Source organism: Camelus ferus, chromosome 1, assembly GCF_009834535.1.
Source record: "Camelus ferus isolate YT-003-E chromosome 1, BCGSAC_Cfer_1.0, whole genome shotgun sequence".
Taxonomy (NCBI): domain Eukaryota; kingdom Metazoa; phylum Chordata; class Mammalia; order Artiodactyla; family Camelidae; genus Camelus; species Camelus ferus.
Window position 1 is genome coordinate 109,304,367 of NC_045696.1, and position 24,835 is coordinate 109,329,201.

General features: G+C 36.4%; 1 protein-coding gene across 2 annotated transcripts in view; it reads left to right on the forward strand.

Annotated features, from left to right (window-relative positions):
• RYK (receptor like tyrosine kinase) overlaps positions 1-24,835 on the forward strand; it is a 95,486-nt gene that overhangs the window by 6,464 nt on the left and 64,187 nt on the right. The window lies entirely within an intron of this gene.

Here is a 24,835-nt window from a genome sequence, read left to right on the forward strand (position 1 = left end):
TGAAGAATTTAGGGAAGGAGAGTGCACGGATAGGACTGGGTTATAGAAAAGATAATCTTGGCCCCAGTGAAAAGGGTGTCTTGGAGACTGAAAAGCTAGGTCTGGGAAATGGGACAGAGTCAGCCTTGTGCTAATAAGAGGGACCAACTATGGCAGTTGAGGTGGGATGGGTTTGTGAGGAATTTGCATGGAGTTTGGGGAAGACTTAGTAGAGGAGACCTGAGGGCTAAAGAAAAGGGACGAGTCACAGAGGAATCTAGTTTCAGATTTGGGCAGCAGAACTGAATGACTCTCTAGGAAATGGTTGAGGGAAAGAAAAATGAGATGAGCCATGTGCTCCTCTCCTCCCAGCACCTCTGGTTCTTGTGAACCTCAGGCCCAGTGTTTGGCGGGGGAGGGCAGTGAGGGTGTCCTCTCTGCGGAGGTGTCTGGCTTATCCTGCCGCTGCCCAGACTCTGAGAAGGTGGGGCGCTGGTGGAGACGGGTTAGGGGCCTGCACAAGCTCTTCACCCTGGGCCTTTGGGTGGGGTTGGCGGCACTGACGCAGCATTAACTTGAATCCATGTGTTGTTCATCAGAAGAGCAAGGCTGAGACATTGTGCAATTGTGGGTTTTGAGTTTTTTCCTTCTTCGTGCTACACACGTGGGAGACCGCTATCAAATTATGTCTAAACCTGTCCCCTATGAGTCACATCCTGAATTGACTAGTCAGTTCTGAAGGTGCTGCCTAAAATACTGTTTGGATTTTGAGGATAACTTGAGAAACAAATGAAACATGGGTATTTTTTTGAATATCCTGAATTGACGAGTTCCACAGCTTTTCTCTTGGGGTTTTAATGCAGTCATGCCCATATTCTGAAAAAACTTACCAGCTGTACATACTAAAACAAAACAAAAACTTGACATGAGATAGAGCCGTTAGCTACTCTGAAATTGTATCATACTCAGAAGTATGCTTTTTTATGTTATTTTTGTTGATGTATGTCAAGTACAATCTTTTCTAATCAAAATGTTATTAAACAGCTTTTATCTGAAAATGTGATGTGCCGAAACAAGTGTGTATGTTTTGCTAAATTACACAGTAAACACTTATTGAAGGATTCTTTTCTTTCAATTGAAGTATAGTCATTTTACAATGTTGTGTCAATTTCTGCTGTACAGCATAATGTTTCAGTCATCCATATACATACATATATTCCTTTTCATATTTTCCATTATAGGTTACTACAAGATATTGAATATAGTTCCCTGTGCTATGCAGAAAAAACCTGTTGTTTATCTATTTTATATATAGTAGTTAGTATCTGCAAAGTTAAAACTCCCAATTTATCCCTTCCCACTCCCTTTACCCACTGGTAACCATTTGTTCTCTATGTCTGTGAGTCTGTTTCTGTTTTGTAAATAAGTTCATTTGTGTCTATTTTTTTTTTAAGACTCCACATGAGTGATACATGGTATTTTTCTTTCTCTTTCTGGCTTACTTCACTTAGAATGACGATCTCCAGGTCTATCCATGTTGCTGTAAGTGGCATTATTTATTGTTTTTTAGGGCTGAATAGTATTCCATTGTATAAATATACCATATCTTATCCTGTCATCTGTTGATGGACATTTAGGTTGTTTCCATGTCTTGGCTCTTGTAAACAGTGCTGCTGTGAACATTGGGGTGCATGTGTCTTTGTGAATTATATTTTTCTCCAGATATAGGCCCAGGAGTGGGATTGCTGGATCACAGGGTAAGTTTATTTTTAGTTTTTTAAGGAACCTCCATACTGTCCTCCATAGTGGATGTACCGATTTACATTCCCACCAACAGTGTAGGAGGATTCCTTTTTCTCCACATACTCTCCAGCATTTATTGTTTGTATAGTTCTTAATGATAGCCATTCTGACTGGTGTGAGGTGATACCTTATTGTAGTTGTGATTTACATTTCTCTAACAATTAGTGATGTTGGGCATGAATGATTCTTTTTAACTGTGCCCAGCAAGTGACAGTGCTGAATAGTAGAATATTTCTGAGAAGTAATTTCATAGGTCCAATTCTTGTTCATAAGACATAAAATGTTGTGTCTTGTTCATAAATAATGAACATGTTCTTATATGAATATGTGTCTTGTTATGCATCAAGTATTTTCCATGTTCTCTTTTGTTTTATCAACCATTAGAAGTAGACGGCATTGGCTTTTTTTTTTTTTTTTTTTTTTTAATAGATAAAGCTGAGGCTCTGGAAAATTACAGAACTCTCTGGAGGTCACAGAGATGTCTGGGGCTGTGCGACTCCACAAAGTGCATGTTTTCTTTACTGTGCTGCCCCTGGAAGTTAGCAGTTTACTTAGTCTTTTATCTAACCAGAATCATTTGAGGAGCTTAAACAGAATACAGATTCCCAGACCTACTCTGAGCAATTTGTGTAGGAGATCTGAGATGGGGCCCAGCTAATGAGCCTTTTTTTTTTTTTTAATCAAAATATAGTTGATGTACAATATTACTTGCTACAGGTATACAAAATGGTGATTCACAGTTTTTAAAGGTTATGCTCCATTTATAGTTATTATAAAACATTGGCTATATTGCCCATATTGTACAGTACATCTTTTTAAAAAATTAATTAATTAAAAAATTTTTTTTCGTGAGGGGAGGTAATTGGGTTTACTTACTTGTTTTATTTTTAGAGGAGGTGCTGGGGATTGAACCCAGGACCTTGTGTATGCTAAACATGCACTCTGCCACTTGAGCTATACCCTTCCCACCTTAATAATAAGCCTTTTGAATTCCATGTTTCATAGATTATCAGATGTACAGTTTTTCCACATTTGAACATCTCTGAAATTGGAACCATTGTACAATCAATGGTGAGTCATCAGTTAATTGACAGCTTTTTTTCTTTATTAGTAGCACAGAAAATAATGATGTACTTTAGACTGAACGATAGTACTGTAAAAAGGTGGTATTGTACAGGAGACTCTTAGACATAGTTTGCCACCTTTTTGCGGGGGGGGTACTTGTCACAACTTTCTGTCAGAGTTGTAAAGTTCACTGGTGGTATTTATTATTTATTTGTGGTAATGTCCTTGCAGGGAAGGCAAATGATGGCAGTGAGATATTACCCTTAGATGTAAGAGCAGTAGCGACTCACTTTTCACTTAGAAAGTTGCTGGCAAGAGAAATATCTCAACCTTGTTTTGTGAAAGCCTCAGGGCCTTTTCCTAGACAAGGGTGTGGATACCTATACAAATTAAGTTTTACATACTGTGTCAGGGATTAGACTTCGAGGGCCTTGCGGGGCCCCTGATGAAAGCTTACGGGTGCATCTGAATCCCACGAAAGCTGATTCTGGAAGGGGGCATCTGTTATATTCTGTATTTCATCCTAGGATTCCCTGACCTCCTAGATGATTTTTTCCTTACAGTTTTATTGAGATATAATTGACATACAGCACTGTATAAGTTTAAGGCATACAGCATAATGATTTGACTTACATCCATCATGAAATGATGACCACAAATGGTTTACTGAACATCATCATCTCCTATTGATACAACATAAAAGAAGTAGAAAAACAGTTTTTCCTTGTGAGAACTCCTAGATTTACTCTCTTTAACAACTTTTGTATGTATCATACAGCATTGTTAATTATATTTATCATGTTGTACATGACATCTCTAGTACTTACTTAGCTTGTAACTGGAAGTTTGTACTTTTTGACTACCTTCATTTTGTTCCCCCTTCCCCTGAATTAAAAAAAAAAAAAAGCATACATTAAGGTTTACTCAGTTGTAGTATATGGATTTTATAAATGCATCCACTATAGTATCATATAGAATAGTTTTACCACCTAAAGAATCCCCTGTGATGGAGGCATTTATATTTAATACCTCCCCTTATATTTTAAGTAAATTTGCTTTTAAAATACATTTATTATGGAAAATGTCAAACATTCAAAAGTAGACAGAATATTATAATGAAGCTCTATGTATCCATCATCCAGCTTCAACAACTGTCATCTCATGGCCTGTTTTGTTTGGTCTATACCACTCCACTCCCCAGTCTACTCCCTTGTCGTCACTCCCCTCCTCCTCTGCTTGGATTATTCTGAAGCAAAGTCAGACATAAAATTTTGTAAACAACTTTTTGGTATGTATCTAAAAGATAATCACTCTTTACAGTTTTGTAATAACCATTATCATACCTAAGAAATTAACAGTAATTCAGAAATATCAAATATCTAGGCTTAGATCTCCCTGATTTAGAAATGAATGTTATGTAGAGATTCTTGCCTGCCACCTGTTTCCTCTCTTGTCCCTGCCCCAAGACCACACCACTTGTAGTTCCTTTGATCCCAAGCTCTTCTCACCCCAGTGTCTGTATTTGATGGTTGCTCTGCCTTACATACTTTCCCCAGATCTTTACATGGCTGGAGCCTTCTAGATCTCAACTTAAAATTACTTCCTCAGACAGCCTTGCCTTTCTAGGATTGACTCCTAGTGTCACTCTGTTCTGTCACTGTGGTTTATTTTATGCACCTGACACTTTTGTTGTTTCCATCTCCCCCTGTAGGAAAAGTTAATTCTGTTTAAGTAGAGACCTTTTATATTGTTGTACTCTATATCCCCACACCTAAAACAGTACCTGGCATATAGTAGATGTTCAGTAAATGTTCACTGAATAAATAAATGAATGACTCATATTTTTTTTTATTGGATTCACTATCTGATGCCTTACGGGGGTCATCATTCTCTTGATCATTTCCTGTTGCCCGCTAAGCTGTTACGCATAAGGTGATTGGACCGAACTTGTACTTATGAGTGGAAGTTTAAATAAATCAGTTCTGATAACTTATTTCTTCTGAAGTTGCCTAATTTCCCCAAGTCTTTGTCCCTTGAACCCCCTGTCCCCCAGGGAAGGTGCCCTGCATCTTGGCTTCCATAGCTCTATACTTTGTACAAACACATCTGTATCACTGTACCCATCACATTCTGTCTTTTCCCTATTTTGCTAAGGCCACCTCATGGTTTGGCACATAGTAGTCTCTCAGCTGATTGGTGTTCCACACTACAGTTAAAAGATGTAAAGTATTCAAGAGAGATTCTGCAAAAGCCTCTTCAGTAATTAAAAGCTGGCTGGGAAGTAGAATTTCTCACTTTTTATTCTGAAATGCTAACATGCTGTTAATCTTAGCCAGTGTATTTTTTCATCTCATACATTGTAGCTTTCACCTCTGGAAATTTGATTTGCGTCTTTTTGTATCTTTTGTGTCTCTACTTAACTTTTTGACCATATGGGGTATAGTTATGATAGTTGTTTCGATGTCTGATAACTCTAACATTTGTGCTAGTTCTGGGTTGGTTTCAGTTGATCGATCTGTCTGTCTGTCTGTCTATCTATCTATCTGTCTATCTATCTTGCTTTCTTTGCATGCCTGATAGTTTTTAACTGGGTGGCAGGCATTATGAATTTTACCCTCCTGGGTGCTGGATATTTTTGTATTCCTATAAATATTCTTGGATTCTGTTCTGGGACTCAGTTAAGTTACCTGGAAACAGTTTGATCCTTTCAAGTCTTACTTTTAAGACTGATAGGACAGGAGCAGTGATCAGTGTAGGTCTCATTATTCCTGATTACTGAATCAGGACCCTTCTGTATACTTTCTCCAGTGACCTGTGACTCATGAGGTTTTTCAGTCTGGCTGGTGTCAAAGATGATATTCCAAAACCTGTGTAAGTGCTAGGCACTGTTAACGTTTTATCTTTCTCTGTCATTGCGCAGCTTCCTTATACATGCGTTGATTAGTACTCAGCTGAAGACCAGAAGGGCAGCCCCCTGCAGATCTTGGACATTCTCTGTCTGTGCAGCTCTTTCCTCTCTGGCGCTTTGTCATGCGTACTCTACCTGTCATTGTCTTTCTGAACTCTGACATAGTTTTTCTGTTTTTTAGTTATTTCAGATAAGAGGGTTAATCGGGTCTTGTTATTCTTTCTTGTCCAGAAGTGGGAATAGCCAAAGATTATCTTTTTGATTGTTTGCTTCTTTTCTAAGGTTGTTTAACACCTTAGTTTATTTGTTAAATGAGACAGTTTAGTCCCATTTCAAGAAAAAAGTTCTAAGGTTTGTATATGTGTGCATGCACATGTCCAGGTATGTTGGTTTATAGTAGAAAACATGGTGTGGGACAATACTGGATTTGAAATCTGTGTGAGTTTTAATTTCCATCTCTTCCATCTGCCGTAGATAGGCAGGTAATTCGTGTTTCTGAGTGTTGGTTCCCTCGTGTATGAGATGCTTTTCAATGTATAACAGGATGTCTGTTATCCCAGTTGCTATAATGTATGTGAAAATGTTACACAATCCTCAAAATAATTTTAGTTATTGGTCAGGGATTTGCATGTTTTTGGATGAAAACCAAAATCATAGAATGTTGGAAAGAGAAGTCATTTAGATGCCATCTAGTGGTTGATTGCCTTGATTAGCAACATTCATTACTCGCTGAAAAATTATTTGAGCATACACTAGGCCTTATTTTAGGGGCTTGACATATTTTGGTGAATAAAGCAGATAAAGATCCCAGCCTTCATGAAACTAGCTTCTAGCAGAGAGCTAAGTGACTTGCCTGAGAAAAGAATTGAGGTAGCTTTGGAATATGACTCCAAGTTGGCACTGGATTTGCTGGCAGGGAGGAGTAATGCTTATGAGTTCTCCATTGTGCTTTGAGCTCCTGGTCATGACAGCTAGCGCTGAGTTACTGAGGCCTCCACAGCTGACTGAGAGAACGTGCTCCTATTCAGAGTTGGCTATGAAAGAAGTTGAATGATGGTTATGTCAGACTGTGAATAAATTAGTCCATCTCTACTGTAGAGCTGTACCTGCAGTGCATGTATGAGCTGGTGAGATCATTTTCTTCCTGAAATAAAGCAGGAACCAATGATAAATTATTTTCCAGAGGACCATTTTACCAGATACTGGAAGATTCTGGCTCTATGGCAGGGCACGCTTCATGTTTTATGTTACGGTGCTGAAGATTATGGGCTATGTTTTTGTTACTTACTATTCTTGGATAGGAATTGGGAAGCATCTTTAACATCTCTGCAGTTGTGGTATATATCACACCTTTGGGGAAATTCTTTTATGGGTTTTTTTTTTTAATGACAAATATATTAATTGGATGTGAAAGCTTGTTTTCTGATCCTGTGTTTTAGTGTCCAACTCTCTTGGTAATTTCTTACCCATTTGCTATATTATTTTTGGATAGGGAAGATGACTGAATTATGAGTCATCCATTTGAAATCAAAAGTGGCAATACTCTTGAAGAGAAAAAAAAAGTGACCATACTCTCCCTTTGATTCCACACAACTTCTCCCAAAGCTGATGTTGTCACAGGTTCTAGAGAGGTAGTCGTGAGCAAAGCATTTGTGATGCATAGCTTTGGGTTTCCATTTTCAGGGATCACAGAATTACAGTGGAAGCTGTGTACTGAAATGGAGGATGGGGAGGGGGGAATGCTGAGTAAGAGAACAGTCGCACCCTGTGGCCTGGTCTGTTAAGGCAGTGGCAACTAACAGCCACTCCAGTGGATTGTTTGTAAGTGAGCTGTTGATTTTGATCATATCATGTATTCTTCCTAAAGTGACAAAGTAAGGAAGGTGCTAAGTGATCGCAGGTGCCCAGTTTTTCCTTGAGGGGATCAGGAGACTCCTTTCCGTGCCTGGTGTTTCTTCGGGAGGATCAGGAGATTCCCTTCTTTGACCTTGACTCCCTAGCTACCTCTCAGGGACCAAAGAGTGGGTCCGCTTGCCTTTCCTTCGAAGAGGCCAATTTTAGGCTGGAGATGAGGAGGCAGCCTGTAAGAAGCGGGTGGAAGGAAGGGCATATTTACTTTGTCTGTTATTGATCATGCATGTCTTATTTCTCATAAACGCTCACTTTAATTCTTTTTATACTCTCTGTGTGTACATGTATACACTCTCGACTGGTTTTATCCAGACATGGTTGCAGGAGAAATATAGGAGGAAAATGCTGAAATGGGCAAAGATTGCATGAAAAATCTTAATCTACAAGATAATTGTTTAAACAGCTGTGGGGGATTCAAGATTTATGTGCTTTTTATTTTTTTAACTGTGAAGAAAGAATACCCCTTTCCTACAGTCTAACACTTGTAAATTCCCTGTCTTATGTAGTTAAATATTAGGTCTCACCAAATTTTCTACATATAATTTGACTATAGCTAGATTTATGAGATTCTGATGGGCAAATTGCTACTTTATTGTATCTATTTCAGCTTTTTAGTCTCCATTAACTAGGAAAATTTGAAATAAGAGCTCCATGTTTATTTCCTTTTAGCATTGGTTAAAATATTTAGTGGTTTCACTATAGACATGTGGAGGCTAAACAATATGCTACTGAACAACCAGAGGATCACTGAAGAAATCAAAGAGGAAATAAGAAAATGCTTAGAGACAAATGCAAATGTCCCCCAAATCTCTGGAACACAGTAAAAGCTGTTCGAAGAGGGAAGTTTATAGAGATACAAGCCTACCTCAGGAAATAAGAACAATCTCAAGCAAACAACCTAGCTTTACACCTAAAGCAACTAGAGAAAGAAGAACAAACAAAACCCAAGGTTAGTAGAAGGAAAGAAATCATAAACATTAAAGCAGAAATAAATGAAAGAGAGACTAAAAACCAGTAGGAAAGATCAATGAAACTAAAAGCTGGTTCTTTGAAAATATAAACAAAATTGATAAATATTTAAGCCAGACTCATCAAGAAAAAAAGGGAGAGGGCACAAATGAATAAAATCAGAAATGAAAAAGGAGAAGTCACAACTGACACCACTGAAATACAAAGGATCATAAGAGGCTACTATGAGCAACTGTGTACCAAAAAAAAGGAAAACCTAGAAGAAAAACCTTCTTAGAAAGGTACAGCTGCCAAGACTGAACCAGGAAGAAGTAGAAAATATGAAAAGACCAATTACCACTACTGAAAATGAATCGGTAATTTAAAAACTCCCAACAAACAAAAGTCCAGGACCAGATGGCTTCACAGGTGAATTCTACCAAACATTTAGAGAAGAGTTAACACCTATCCTGAAACTGTTCCCAAAAATTGCAGAGGAAGGAACACTTCTGACCTCATTCTATGAGGCCACCATCACCCTGATACCAAAACCAGACAAAGATATCACAAAAAAAGAAAATTATAGGTCAATATCACTTACGAATATAGCTGTAAAAATCCTCAATAAAATGCTAGCAAATTGACTCCAGCAATTCATGAAAAGGATCATGTACCATGATCAAGTGGGATTTTTCCCAGGGATGCAAGGATTTTTCAATAGCTGCAAATCAGTCAGTGTTCTACACCACATTAACAAATTGAAAAATAAAAACCATAAAACCATATGATCATCTTAATTAATGCAGAAAAAGCTTTTGGTAAAATCCAACATCCATTTATGACAGAAACACTATAGAAAGTGCGTATAAAGGGAATATACCTCAACATAATAAAGGCCGTATATGACAAACCCATAGCTAATGTCATACTTAATGGTGAAAGGCTGAAAGCATTTCCTCTGAGATCAGGAACAAGGAAGGATGCCCACTCTAACCACTTTTTTTCAACATAGTTTTAGAAGTCCTAGCCACAGCAATCAGAGAAGAAAGAGAAATAAAAGGAATCCAAATTGGAAAAGAAGTAAAACTGTCACTGTTTGCAGATGACATGATACTATGCATAGAAAATCCTAAAGACGCTACCAGGAAACTACTGGAGATCATCAATGAATTTGGTAAAGTTTCAGGATACAAAATTAATATACAGAATCAGTCGCATTTCTATATACTAACAATGAAGTGGCAGAAAAAGAAATTAAGGAAACAATCCCATTTACCGTCACATCAAAAAATAAAATATTTAGGAATAAATCTACCTAAGGAGGCAAAAGACCTGTACTCCAAAAACTATAAGACATTGATGAAAGAAATTGAAGAGACACAAACAGATGGAAAGATGTATCATGTTCTTAGTCTGGAAGAATCAATACTGTTAAAATTGCCACACTACCCAAGGCAGTATGCAGATTCAGTGCAATCCCTATCAAATTACTGATGACATTTTTCACAGAACTGGAACAAAAAATGTTACAATTTCATGGAAACACAAAAGACCTCAAGTAGCCAAAAGAATCTTGAGAAAGAAGAATGGAGCTGTGGGAATCATGCTCCCTGACTTCAGACTATACTACAAAGTTACAGTAATCAAAACAGTATGGTACTGGCACAAAAACCACATAGATCAATGGAATAGAATAGGAAATCTTGAAATAAACCCATGTACTTATGGTCAATTAATCTATGAGAAAGGAGGAAAGAATATACAATGGAGAAAAGACAGTCTCTTTAATAAGTGGTGCTTGGGAAACTGGACAGCTACCTGTAAAAGAATGAAATGAGAACATTCTCTAACACTGTATACAAAAGTAAACTCAAAATGGATTAAAGACTTAAATATAAGACTGGATATTATAAAACTCCTAGGAAAACATAGGCAGAACACTGACATAAATTGCAGCAATATTTTTTTTTCAAACCAGCTCCTAGAGTAATGGAAATAAAAGCAAAAATAAACAAATTGGACCTAATTAAACTTAAAAGCTTTTGCACAGCTAAGGATACCGTCAAAAAAAAAACAAAAAACCTACAGAATGGGAGAAGATATTTGCAAATGATGAGACCGACAAGGGACTAATTTCCAAAATATACAAACAACTCATACAGCTTAGTATAAAAAAAACAAGCAATCCTATCAAAAAATGGGCAGAAGAAGATATCCAGTTGCCCAACAAGCACATGAAAAGATGCTCCACTTGCTAATTGTTAGAGAAATGCAAATCAAAACTACAATGAGGTATCACCTCACACCAGTCAAAATGGCCATCATTAAAAAGTATATTACTATTAAAATAATAAAAGCCGGATAGGGTGTGAAGAAAAAAGAATCCTTCTACGCTGTTGGTGGGAGTGTAAATTGGTGCAGCCACTATGGAGGACAGTATGGAGGTTCCTTAAAAAACTAAAAATAAACTTACCCTATGATCCAGTAGTCCCACTCCCGAGCATATATCCTGAGAAAAATATAATTCACAAAGACACCTGCACCTCAGTGTTTACAGCAGCATTATTTACAGTAGACGAGACATGGGAACAACCTAACTGTCCATCGACAGATGACTGGATAAAGAAGATGTGGTCTTTAGAGGGTAAGGAGGCTTCTGAGGAGGAAGAGGAGGAAACCACAAGCCACAAGGAAAGAAGATGAAGTTTGAATAGTTTCTTCTATCCCTGTCTTTCTCTATTTGAAAGAAAGGACTCTTGGGTTTTTATTCTGTTACTTTATCAATGACAGAGCCTTCTGAGGACATTCCAAGAAAGTATACAGCCTTGTGATCTACTTGGAAATTTGTGTATATAACATTTCAAGAGAGAGAACCCTGTTGGTTTTGACTAGATATTCATATAAACTTTTTAAAGATATGAGTGCTACAGCTAACCCTTTAAAAAAAAAAAAGATATGGTACACACAGTGCGCGCACACACACACACACACACACACACACACACACCACAGACTAATGGACTATTACCCAGCCATAAAAAATGAATGGAATAATGCCATTTGCAGCAACATGGATGGACCTAGAGATTATCATATTAAATGAAGTAAGTCAGACAGAATCTTGTAATGTCACTTATATGTGGAATCTAAGAAAAAAAAGACACTAATTTTATTTACAAACCAGAAATAGACTTAAGAACATAGAGAACAAACTGGTTACCAGGGAGGAAGGGGTGGGGAGGAATAATTTAGGAATTTGGGATTAATAGATACACATTACTGTATGTAAAATAGATAAACAACAAGGACCTACTTACAGCACAGGGAACTATATTCAGTTTTTTGTAATGAGCTGTAATGGAAAAGAATCTGGAGAAAAGAAAAGAAATGGAAAAGAGTATGTATATAAGTATAACTGAATTTCTTTGCTGTACACATGAAACTAACATTGTAAATCAACTACATGTCAATAAAATAAGAATTAAAAAATATTAAGTGGTTTCATACATCGTAAGTGGTTTTGGCTTTTTTCCTCTGGCTCATGTACCACACTGTCCTCAGAACCTTGAAGATTATCTTGACTAAATAAATGTTTAAGTTTTGACTAGCATTTGGAAACTGTAGATGATGTCATAGAATAATAGAGTTTTGGCTGACATTTGGAAACCATGGATGATATCATAGAATAATAGAATTTTGTGGCTGAGGAGGGACTTTAATATCATCTGGTTTAACTCCCTTGTTTTGAGAAAATTGATGCCTGGAGAAGGTGGTTAAATAATTGATTGCCAAAGGTCACTCAGCTACTTATTAGGAAAACCTCTGCTTTAGTTCTATTTCCACGACATCACTTTTGTTTTTCTGCTTTAACTGATTCCTGATGTTTTTTAAAAAATATCATTTCCCTTAAAATCCATCTTTAATGTAGTTGATTTCTATCAACAGCAGCCATTAGTGCATCTAACATTTGAGTAGCTGCACATATACTAAACCCAGCCTTGTTGTGAGATGTGCAGGGTAGTCGGGGAGACGGACATGTGAACAGCTCCCTGAAATGTATTCTGTTAAGTGCTGTCAGGGTGACTCTTTTTTAATGGGAGGTGGTTTGGTCATTGGCACTAATTGACCTTTGGAAACTAATAGTTAACTTTTAAAAATTATTTGGAAAAAATTTTGAACTAATGAATTATTTGAACTTGAGCTACAGAGGCCAGGTCATGTAGAATACAGGCCAATATGAACTTAATATTGTCTAGCAGAAAATGAATTTTTCTTGATGGATATTGAGAGTTTTGTAGAAATAACTAATGGTTTTCAGTTTGGAATTTGGGTTGTTTAAAAATAAATTTATAACAAATTTCATATTTTCTAACAAGAGAGCAACATTCCCACTTTGCTGGGATTGGCAGTGAGAAAATTTAAGTCTGGTTACTGTAGTCGAACAACTGAAATGTTTTTCATCTTAGGTTGGAATAGAGAAATTCTATGCATTCTAATAACAAAATGCTGCTTTCCCCTTCAGTCCATGGCTGTGTGCTCTTGTTCCTGTGCGCCTTCCAGCATAGCCCCTTTCCACCCTCCATCCACTGTAGTTTGCCTGCTCTGTCCTCCCTTCTGCGGACACTTTCTCTTTTATCTTGTGGCGCTCCAGTGCTGCTTTGAGGTCTCCTCTGACTCTTTCTTTCATAGTGCTGCTTTATCTCTTCCCGTTAACTGAAACCTGATTTCCTCTTGTGGGTGAAAATTTCCTCATAACCCTTTCCATTCATTGGAAGCCAGTTTTAGTATACTCCCTCCCCATTTGTAGGGGAAGAGCCAGCTTTTTTCTTTCCTTTTTAAAAAATAATAATTTGTTGAGGTGAAATTCACATGACAAAATTAACCACTGTAAAGTGAGTAATTCAGTAACATTTAGTACATTTACTATGTTGTGCAGCCACCATTTCTGACTAGTTCTAAAACGTTTTCATTGCTCTAAAGTAAAATTCCTCACCTGTTAAGCAGTTTTTTCTCATCTCCTTCTCTCCCCAGCCCTTGACAACCACCAACCACCAACTTACATTCTATTTCTTTGGATTTTCTATCCTGAATATGTCATGTAAATGGACTCATATGATATGAGACCACTTGTATCTGGCTTCTTTTATTTAGCATAATGTTTTGGGGATTCATCCACATTGTAGCCTGTGTCAGTACTTCATTCCTTTCTAATGGCTGAATAATACTGCATTCTATGTATATAACACAGTTTATCCACTCATCTGTTGATGGACGTTTGGGCTGTTTGTATATCTTTTCTATTGTGAATAATGCTGCTATGAACATGTTTGTTAAGTACTTGATTGAGTACCTGTTTTCAATTTTGGATATATACCTAGTAGAATTGTGGGTCATATGGGAATTCTGCATTTAACTTTTTTGAGAAACCACCAAACTTTTTCACAGTGGCTGGACCATTTTGCAGTCCTGTCAGCAATGTACAGAAGTTCCAGTTTCTCCAAATCCTCACTAACACTTGCTGTTTTCTGTTTTGTTAATTAAAGCTATCCTAGTTGATGTGAAGTGATGCCTCATTGTGTGTTTGTTTTTCAATTGAAGCTATCCTAGTAGATGTGAAGTGATATTTCATTGTGGTTTTGATTTGCATTTCCCTACTGACTAATGATACGTGTTTGTTGACAATTTGTGTGTCTTTGGAGAAATGTCTATTCCAGTCCCTTGCTTTTTTTTTTTTTTTTTTTTTTTAATGGAGGTACTAGGGATTGAACTCAGGACTTTGTGCACGCTAAGCATGTGCTCCAACACTGAGCTATCCCCACCCTCTGGCTCATTTTTAAATTGAGTTGTCTTATCAGATACATAATTTACAATATTTTCTCCATTCCCTAGTTTTTCTTCACCTTCATAATGTCTTTCAATGCACAGAAGTTTTTGTTTTTTATTAAGTCCAATTTATCTACTTTTTTTCTGTTGCTCTTGACTATAGTGTCATATCTAAAAACCCACTGATGAATCTGAGGTCATGAAGATTTACTCCTTTATTTTCTTCTAAGAGTTTTGTAGTTTTAGTCCTTATATTTAGGTTGTTGATCCATTTTGAATTAGTTTTTATATACGATGTGAGGTTGGGGTCTAATTTCAGTCTTCTGTGTGTGGATATCTAGTTGTCCCAGCACCGTTTGCTGAATGGTCTTGGCACTCTTGTCAAAAATCAATAGGCTGGAAATGTGTAGGTTTATTTCCAGACTCTCAATTCTATTCCATAGGTCTAGATGTCTATCATGCCAGTACCACACTGTTTTGTTTTGTGCCTTTGTGATGAGCTTTGAAATTGGAAAGTGTGAATCTTTCAACTGTGTTCTTCTTTTTCAAAATTGTTTTGGCTGTTGGGGGCCACTTTCAATTCCATATTAATTTGAGAATCTGCTTTCCATTTCTGCAAAAAAGGCAGTTAAAATTTTGATAGGGATTGCACTGACAGATCCCTTTGGATAGTATTGCCACCTTAACAGTAATAGTAGTAAGTCTTCTAATCCATGAAGATGAGATGTCTTTCCATTTATTTAGGTCTTCCTTAATTTCAGCAATGTTTCATAGTATATAAATTTTTCACCATCTTTAAATTTATTATTAGGTATTTTATTCTTCTGGATGCTATTATAAATGGAATTGTTTCTTAATTTCCTTTTTGGATTGTTCATTAAGGGACCAGCTTTTATCATACATTATATCCTTCCTTTCCTACTTTGATTGTTTTGTCCCAGGACAGTGACTCAGTATCGTCTTCTCTTTTGACATCAGTGATAGTTACTTAGATGACCTTTGACCCATTAGGGTTGTTGGAGTCACTCGGATGCAAGATGATCCTCAGTACTAATACCCTTGTTTTCATTATTTCCCTCTCTTAATTCCAAAGGATATTAAACCTTCTCAGTTGTTACTCCTTTGACCATGCTGGTGTCTCACTTCTCAGGTCTCTTTTCCAAATAAGGCACTCATTGAAATGGCCACTTCAGACTTGGTCCTCTTCTCAGTCCTTAGAACTTCCTTGTTCTGATCAGGGCACTTCAGCCTTTCTTCTCAGTCACTCACTGCTGCTGGAACCAGGCTCTGGGTCCTGATCTCCTAGAGTGTTACTTTCTGGCTTGCTGCAGAACTGGCTCAGTAAAGCATTACTGAATAAATTGTTTCCCTCACTGCCTCTCTAACCATTCCTCACTGCCCACTTCACTTCTGTGGAGCCTACCACACCACTCCCAGACAATGATAACCCCTGACATCTACTACCCCTGCTTTGAGACTTCATTTAATTATTATTTTTGTATTTGAAACACTAATAATTAGTAGCAGTTAGAAAGGTAGATTATTTAGATCCTATCTTCATTTGTCTTTTATGTTTCTCTTTCTTAAAAATTGTTTTTGAGCATATGATGGGGAAGGAAAGAAAAATATTACATACAGAAATAAAGTATGACATTCTCTACAGATTTCATCTTTTTCTAAAAGTCAATTTGTTTAAAATTCTTTTTATTTTAACTTTATTTCCTGATTATCAAAGTAAAAACATACTTATTATAGGCCATTTGAAAAGTGTACAAGACCATAAAGGGGAAGAAAAGTATACATTATTAACCATGCATTGGCAGTCTTTGGTAAATATCTTTCCAATATTTTTTCCATGTTCTCATTTGTCTATATATAGTTGAAATCTTAGAATACGGGTGACTCTTTGAGATAGATGGTACTTCAAAGTCTATAATACTAACATTTTCCCTTCCTTTCTGTCTCCTTACCAGTGGTCAGATTGTGGTCTGAACATCTTCTCCTTTATAAAACTGATTGTTGTTTTCCTTATAGCTGATCACTTTTTCTAAATCTTTTATGGATGCTTCAAGAGAATTGAATTTCCTTTAGAGTACTATCTTGGTGTGTCTATCTGTCCACTTAGCTATATTAATTATGGAGATATATATATGTATATACACACACATACATATATCCTCTGCATGTTAGTATCATAGACTGATAGTTTTGTACCATGATTATACTTACATGGGGTTCTTTTCATAGTTCTAATATTTTGGGCAGGTTGTACTTACATTGGGTTCTCTTTGCATTTCTAATATTGGGATTTTTTGGACTCTTTGCATTTTGATTTAGAGCCATAAAGATCCATGATTACACTCAAATTGTCATACAAGAAGTATACTTCTCAGTATAAAATGGTTATCTCCTGTTGAAAATAAAAGTGTTCTTCTCAGTGTGTTTTGGAGTAACTTTTTGGGAGAAAGAATACATAGTTAGTATATTTTCTGAGACCGTCTGAGAATCTGTTGTCTTTGCATATGTTGAGCATTTGAATGGGAATACAGTTCCTGGCCTAAATCTTGTTTGTTGCCTTCCCCGTCATCTTCAGGATTTCCCATGTTATCCTCATTCAGACAGTGAGCATGCGTAGTCCAAGGATTTTCTTCTCACTTCAGCCCCATCGTCAGTGGTGCATGTGGAAATTCTTTCCGAGATTTGATCTTTTCTTTTCAGTTCACAGTGCTTTGCCAAATTTCACCTTTTGGTTGAATATTTTAAAATGAAGTTGAAGGAAGTTAATATGTTTTTGAAAACCAGTTTTTATTTTTCCTAGTTTAACTTAACTTTCACAGAAAATTTAAGAGAAGAAAAAGAATAAAAACATGCAATAAGAATAATCCGTAATCCACCATTTATAATCAACAACTGTTCACACTTTTTGGTATTTCCTTTCTTATTTGAGAAGTGGAACATACACATTGTACATATACATTTAACTTTAATTTGCTAGACATTTGTTGAACACCTGTTTTATGTGCAAACTATTCTGGGTGCCAGACATTGTTAAAAATTTGCATTATGTAAGTTTGTACCTTTCCTTGTTCTTATTTGCTGTACCATTCTAAGCAAAGCTCAATTCATTAAAATTTATAACTGTCCAGTTATGGCTTCATAGTCTTTTTCAGTGTTTTTTAGTCATTAAAACTTGTCTTCAAAGGAGAAGCGCAGTATGTCACATTGATGAACAGGGAGAGATTTGACTGAAAGGGTGTAATGGCTTGGGGTTCCACCTCCTTCTCCAAAGAAAGAGAAACTGTTGAAAACTGTTGTTTTCCCTTTTATGGCTGTATTATAGTTTATTAATTGCTACTCTGTTGCTGACATTTATATTGTTTCTTCAATTTTAAATATTATTTTGATTAGTATTTTAATACATAGACATTTGTATCTATATTTGGTTTCCTTAGGATGGATTTTTAGAAGTGGACTTACTGAGTTGGAGTGTAAATATTTATAAAACATTGATGTATGTTCACAAATTGGTTGCTTGGCACACCCTGCCTCACATTCAGTATTGTATTGAAAGAATATAAGCATTTCTGTTACAACATCAAATACAGTCCTAAAAATTAAACAAACAAAAAAACCTTCAAAATCACCATGTCATTAAAAATAACAAGATTTATGGGAAAAATAAGGTTAAGGGCAGACCACTGAAGACCTCTGCAGTTTTCAAACCAAGTACTAACAAAATCATATTTGGTACCTTATGCGTTAACTTGGGCAGCCCAGTCAAACCACGTAGGTTGGCTGAGGCTGCTTCAGAGAGTTAAAGATGTTACAACGTAATAGGATGGAAATCACTGGCTTGCATGACCTTGAGATAGTGCAGATGAAAGTAGCTTTCTAAACCAGTGGGACTGCCATAAAGGTTAGGCGTAAGAGGAAGTGCAGCTTGCTAGGTCCAGGAACCATGCAGAGACTGGCATTACTCCTCTGGGGAGGGGGCCCTGGGTGCTCATTTTTAGTTTTCTTAAAATAGGCCTGGCAGTACTTGAACTGAACAAGGGTCTTTTCGTTTTCCACTGAAAGTTGTAATTCTTTACCTGCTGTTCAGTTCCCCTTGCCTGGGGAAATTCAAATGTGAACTGACACAATTTCTGTATTACACTAGTATCATTATTTTATTTACTAACCACATGTAAGCTAATTGGTGTTACAGGAAACTGTCTTATGACAAAACAATGCATTTGCTAATTTGATAGGTGAAAATTTGTATTTCATTTTAATGGTTTCTTTGAAGAAATTCAGACCCTTTCAACCAAGGAATAACTACTGTAGTTAATAAAGAGTGGCTGTATTTCAAAACAAATGGTTTCAGAATCTAGTCAGGAAACAGCAACTCTGTTTAACGTCTGTGTTACAGTTTCAGTACCTCAGTCTAGGGTAGTGGATTTCAAATTTTCAGTTTATCTTGGTGGCCATTAAGTGTTTATAGATATGGATCATAGGGCTCCAAGGTGTCAGTAGCTTAAGAATATTAATTTATTTGTTGAGCACAGAAGTCAAGGTTTTGTAGTGACTGTCATCAATCGTTGTTCTGCAGTTAGTTGTGAGTTTGGAGTGCTTGTGAAGGAGGTGAGCTTAGGCTCCCTCTATTCTGCCATCTTGGCCACTCCTCAGATGTTGACTCTGTAGTGACATTTGTGGAAATAGCTTTATCCAGGATGTAGTACCAGAGAAAACAGGGAGTAGAGGAGCCAAGTCACTTCAAGATTGGGTGTTTAAAGGGTAGGGTATGCATATCTGACATAGGCTGTGGGGGAAAGTTGAGGGTGCTGGTGAGAAAGTCATTACAGTAGCTGGAGTTGAGGCCAATAAGAAGAAAATGAGGAAATGATTGTTACAATTGAATGGGAGAAACAAGAAGATTATGGACACTACATATTATGAGCCCAGAAAACAGCTGTTGTAACAATAAAGGGAAGGAGCTGAAGAGCTACTAACTATTGAGATACTACAGTTCAAGATTTTGAAGGTAGAACAATTTATATATTGCCACTGTCCATAGAAGTGGGTTGCTTTGGTATGGATTAAGGTTGTTGGAGTTGAGGAATAAAAGGAACATTGAAGGACAGGTTGAGAGTCGGTTGGTTTCAAGGATGTTGGGAGACTACCATAATAAGTCACAGGAGAAGATTGTACAGAAATTTTATGAACTGGTTCCAGAATGTCCAGTGAATGAGGCAGCCAAGATACTGAGAAGGAGCTTTATGGGGAGTTGAGTTTACAGAACCCCTGGGTGTTCTTGACAGTTTGAACTGTCTGGAAAACTTAAATATTTACACATTATTGTTATTATTACAAGTAATAACATTATAGCTGTTATTTATTAGTGGAAACAGAATTCTTTATTTCCCTGTGGAAGATGTTTGAAGTTTCAATTTTCTAAAACTTGTTATGTTGATGCTGGTAACAGTCTATGGTATTCAAGCTTTGTAAAAACTATTGTTGGCTCATTTTTCCCGTCTTTAAAAAAAATAAGTTTACCTATAATGAAATGTGCAGATTTTAAATGGACGGTTGGTTGAGTTTTGAAAAATGCATACACCTGTGTAACTACCACCCGTTAGATACAGAACATTTCCATCATCCTAGGAAGTTCCCTTTGCAATCAGTTCACCAGTCTCCCACCCAGTCTCCTTCCCAGGCAACCACAGTGATCTGATTCCTATCACCATAAGTTAATTCTGCCTACTCTAAAACTTTATGTAAATATAACTATGTAGGGTATCCTCTTTGTGTATGGCTCTTTCACACATATGGTGTGTGAGATTTGTCCCTTTTGTTACAGTCTCAACAGTTAGTTTATTTTCATTGCTGAAGAGTATTCCATTGTATGAATATATACCACATTTGGTTATTCATTCATCTGTTGATGGACTTTTTTGTTGTTTCCAGTTTTGGCTATTCTGAATAAAAATGCTATCAACATTCACATAGAAGTTTTTTTGTGAAATCACATGTTTTCATTTCTTTTGGATAATTAGCTAGGAGTGGAATTACTGAGTCATAGAATGGGCATATGCTTAACTTTATAAGAAACCTCCAGTTTTCCAAGGTAGTTGCATATTTTTATATTCCCAGGAATGTATGAGAGTTACACTTGTTCCTCATTCTTGCCAACATTTAGTCATTCATGTGGTGGGCGGAAATGGTATCTCATTGTTTTAATTTGTATTTTGCAGATGACTAATGATATTTAGCACCTTTTCTTATGCCTATTGTCCATTTACACATCTTTTCTTACGAAATATATGTTCATATCTTTTGCCTGTTTTATTTAATTGGGCTGTCTTTTACTTTTGACATAAGAGATCTTCATATCTTCTAGAAACAAGACATTTTAGATAGATCTGTTGTGAATCTTTTTTCCCAGTTTGTGACTTGAACTTCATTTTCTTAATGTCTTTTGTGAAACAAGTTCTAATTTTGATGATGACCAGTTTATCAGTTTTTTTCTCTTTGGGTCCATGGTTTGTGTGGCCAGTCCAAGAAATCTTTGCTTAACCCAAGTTATGAACATATTCACTTACATTTTCTTTTAGAAGCTTTATAGTGTTAGCTGTTCCATTTAGGTCTGTAAGCTATCTTGGGTCATTTTTGTGTGATATGTAAGATAGAGCTCAAGATTTTCCCCCTGTACCTTTATCCGTTTGGTTTAGCATCAGTTTAGTTGAATTGCCATTGTACCCTTGCTAAAATTCCATTTGTGGGCTTATTTTTAGATTCTCTTCTGTTCCATTGATACATCTACCCTTACACCAATACCACACTGTCTTGATTACTCTAGCTCTTCATCATGTTGTGAAATAGGTGATGTGAGTCTGCCAACATTGTCTTTTTTTTTCAAGATTGTTTTGACATTTAAATTTCATTTTAGAATTAATTTGTTTCTTCAAAACTGTTAAGATTTTGATTAGGATTACTTGAAGTCTGTAGATCAATTTGAGAAACTTCTTAATAGTGTTGAGGCTTATCTGAGAGAGTGGTATCTCTCCACTTACGTAGGTCATCTCTCAATTTTTCTTAACTATGTCATATAGTTTTCAAGTGTAGAGGTTTCACTTTAATTAGAATTATTTCTAGATACTGACAATTTTTAATGTTATGGTATTAATTTTTTAATTTTATTTTCTAATTGTTAATATATAGAAATACAGTTGATTTCTTAATATTGGCCTTGAATTCTGAGACTTTGCTAAATTCATGAATTGGTTTTAGTAGTGCTTTAGATTTTATAGTGTTTTCTACATACATAATCCTATCATCTGAATAATGAGCTGTAGTTCATCCTCTCTAACTTCCATCGTTTTTGTCTTGTCTTACACACTGACTACGGCTTCCAGTGCAAGGTTGAATAGAACCTTGGAAGTGGACATCCTTGCCTTGTTTCTGATCTTAGAAATAAGAATTTAAATTCACCATTCAGTATGATGTTAGCTGTAGTGGGTTTTGTTTGTTTTAGTTGTAGCGTTTTTGTAGATGCTCTGTACCAGACTGAGAAGTTCTCTTCCTAGTTCGCTGACAGTGGTTTTTTTTGTTATTGTTTTGGTGGGGTTTTTTTTGGGGGGGGGGGTCATTATTAGACTCTGGATTTTACCAAATGCTTTTTCTGCATCTATTGAGATGATCTGGATTTTTGTCTTTTTTCTGTTAATGTGTTTAATTATATTGATTTTTAAAAGTTTACCTTTCATAAACACTTGGTCATGATATATTATTCTTTTTTCTTCATTACTGGACTCAGTTTGTTAATGTTTTATGGAGAGCATTTGTGTCTACTTTCATGAAGGAGGTCAGTCTGTGATTTTCTTACAATGTCTTCATCAGGTTTTAATATCAGTGTAACTTAGGAGTTAGGAAATTCTTTCTTTGATTATTCTCTAAAAGAGTTTGTGCAAGGTTGGTTTTATATTGTTCTTAAATGTTTGATAGAATTCATGTGGACCTGGAGCTTTGGGGGAAGGTTTTAGTTATTTGGATTTTTAATTTCTTCTCGTCAGTTTTGGTAAATTCAAGGATTTTTCTATAAGTTATTGAATTTATTGTCATTAAGTTATTCATATTATTTTTTTTAACATCTGTAAGATTTGTAGTAATGTTCCCTCTTCATTCCTAATATTGGTAATTGTGTTTCCTTTCTTTTTTTCTTTAGTCTTGCAAAAGAGTTTAACTGTTTCATTAATCTTTTCAAATAATCATCACCTTATACTTTATTTCTTTATTGTGGTTATTTGTTCAGAGAAAGTGTTGCAGGAAAATGGGACGTGAGAGAATGGGTGTGTCCCGGGTCTCCGGTGAGTCCCTGGGATGCACCCTGCTAAGTGAGGATCCTTGATTTTGTGCAGAAAAAAATTCAAGAGCGAGCCATAGTAGAGTGAAAGTAGATTAATTCAAGGAGATACACACTTTATAGAGTGCAGGCCATGTCAGAAAGCAAGAGGCAGCTCTGGGAGATGGGGTCATCTAGGAAGGTGAAAGAGGCTTAGAAGATACACATTCCATAGGCAGAATGCAGGCCATCCCAAAGGCCAGAGGCTGCAGGATGTGAGGGTGTTTAGTTTAAAGGAGATACACACTCCATTGACAGTATGGGCTGTCTCAGAAGACGGTGAGAGAAAGGCAGCAGGATGCAGTGTTGTTAGTTTTAATGGGCTCAGTAATTTCATATGCTAACAAGTGGTAGGATTAGTCCAGCTGTTTTGTGGGGAAGGGGTTGAGATCTGCAGGAATTTGACCACCACCCACTTTTTGTCCTTTTATAGTCAGCCTCAGAAGGTCATGGTGCCTGTGGGCGTGTTATGTAGCATGCTAATGTATTATAATGAGCATATAATGAGGTTCAAGGTCCTCTAGAAGTCTGATGCTCCACCATCTTGGGCTGAGTTGGTTCTAACCAGTTATGGTCATATCCTCAATTGCTGTGTCATTCTTTTAATGGTTATACCATGCCCCCTTCCCTCCTGTCTCAGAGGTAGCCTGCATTATTTCAAGTTAGAATTCATTTTTTAAAATGTGAATGGTCTAATTCTTGATGATCTCTCGTTTCATGTCCCATAAATATATTGTTCAAATTCTATGTCTGTAATAAAATTTATCTGTTTTGACCTTTTGTTTTCTGAAGGATGTTAGTTCCCAGCTATGATTGTAGATGTTTGTTTCTTCTTGATTTTTAACTTCTGATGTACAACATGATGTTTCAGTCATATATATACATACATATATTCATTTTCATATTTTTTCATTGTTGATTACTACAAGATATTGAATATAGTTCCCTGTACTTTACAGAAGAAACTTGTTGTTTATCTATTTTATATGTGGTAGTTAGTATTTGCAAATCTCGAACTCCCAATTCCCTGTCCGTTTTTGCTTTCTATATTTGAAACTCTTTCGTCAGTTGCACTACTGTATTTTCTTATGTTTTTTATGAGTATGAACTTTTTCTTATTAAATTTCGTATTAATTAATGAATTTATTAATATAAAATCTTTTTACCTTGAGTTCTAATTTGTCTGATGTCAGTACTGCCGTACATACTTCTTTGTTTTTTCTTCCATTTCTTTTTTAACCTGGCCTATATTTTAAAAATTTGTTCTAGGTATATCTCTTGTGAACAGCATCAATCTAGGCTAGAGTAAGACTCAGACTTTTTTAAGAACAAGCAAAATTTAAGCTATTTACAGTTACTGTGTAAATTATGTAAATTGCCAATGCTTGCTTTGTACCCAGCTTTCTTGCACTTCCCTCCTACCCTTCTCCACCCTTCCTGCCTCCCCTGCCCCTTCCTCCAACACCACCAGTCCTTGCTCCCTAAATGTTTGCTAGCGTTTTCTGTCCTGCCAGCAGGGAGAGCCTGTTACACACCTCTAACTTTCTCTCATTGCATCTGGTATCCTCTATAGGATAAATAAAGCAGCGTTACTTTCCCCTTTGTAAGCCTCAAATCCATTTCTGAATTAATGATTGATTGTATTTGATTCATTTCAAAAGTGAGAAAACGAATTTTACAAGAGAAATGCCTGTAGCAGTTATTTGTTTCTATATCACAGGAGGTATGGGATCCCCACCTTGACCTCATTGCATACCGCAGGGTGTTTCAGATTCATGGTATAAGGCTCAGTAAATATGAAATTTACATTCCAATTGGCCTCCCCTGTACCTTTTTCTCTCCAAAGTGTGAAATATGTCCCATGCATTACTAGAGGGACACCTGGACACAACTTTAAATAACAGTAAATCAACTGATAGACAGTTACTCTCTGCTTTTATTCTTTCAGTTCTTTTGTACTATCATGGAGAAAACCTCTGATCCTTCACCCCTCTGCTTGCTGTTATCCACCTACTCCC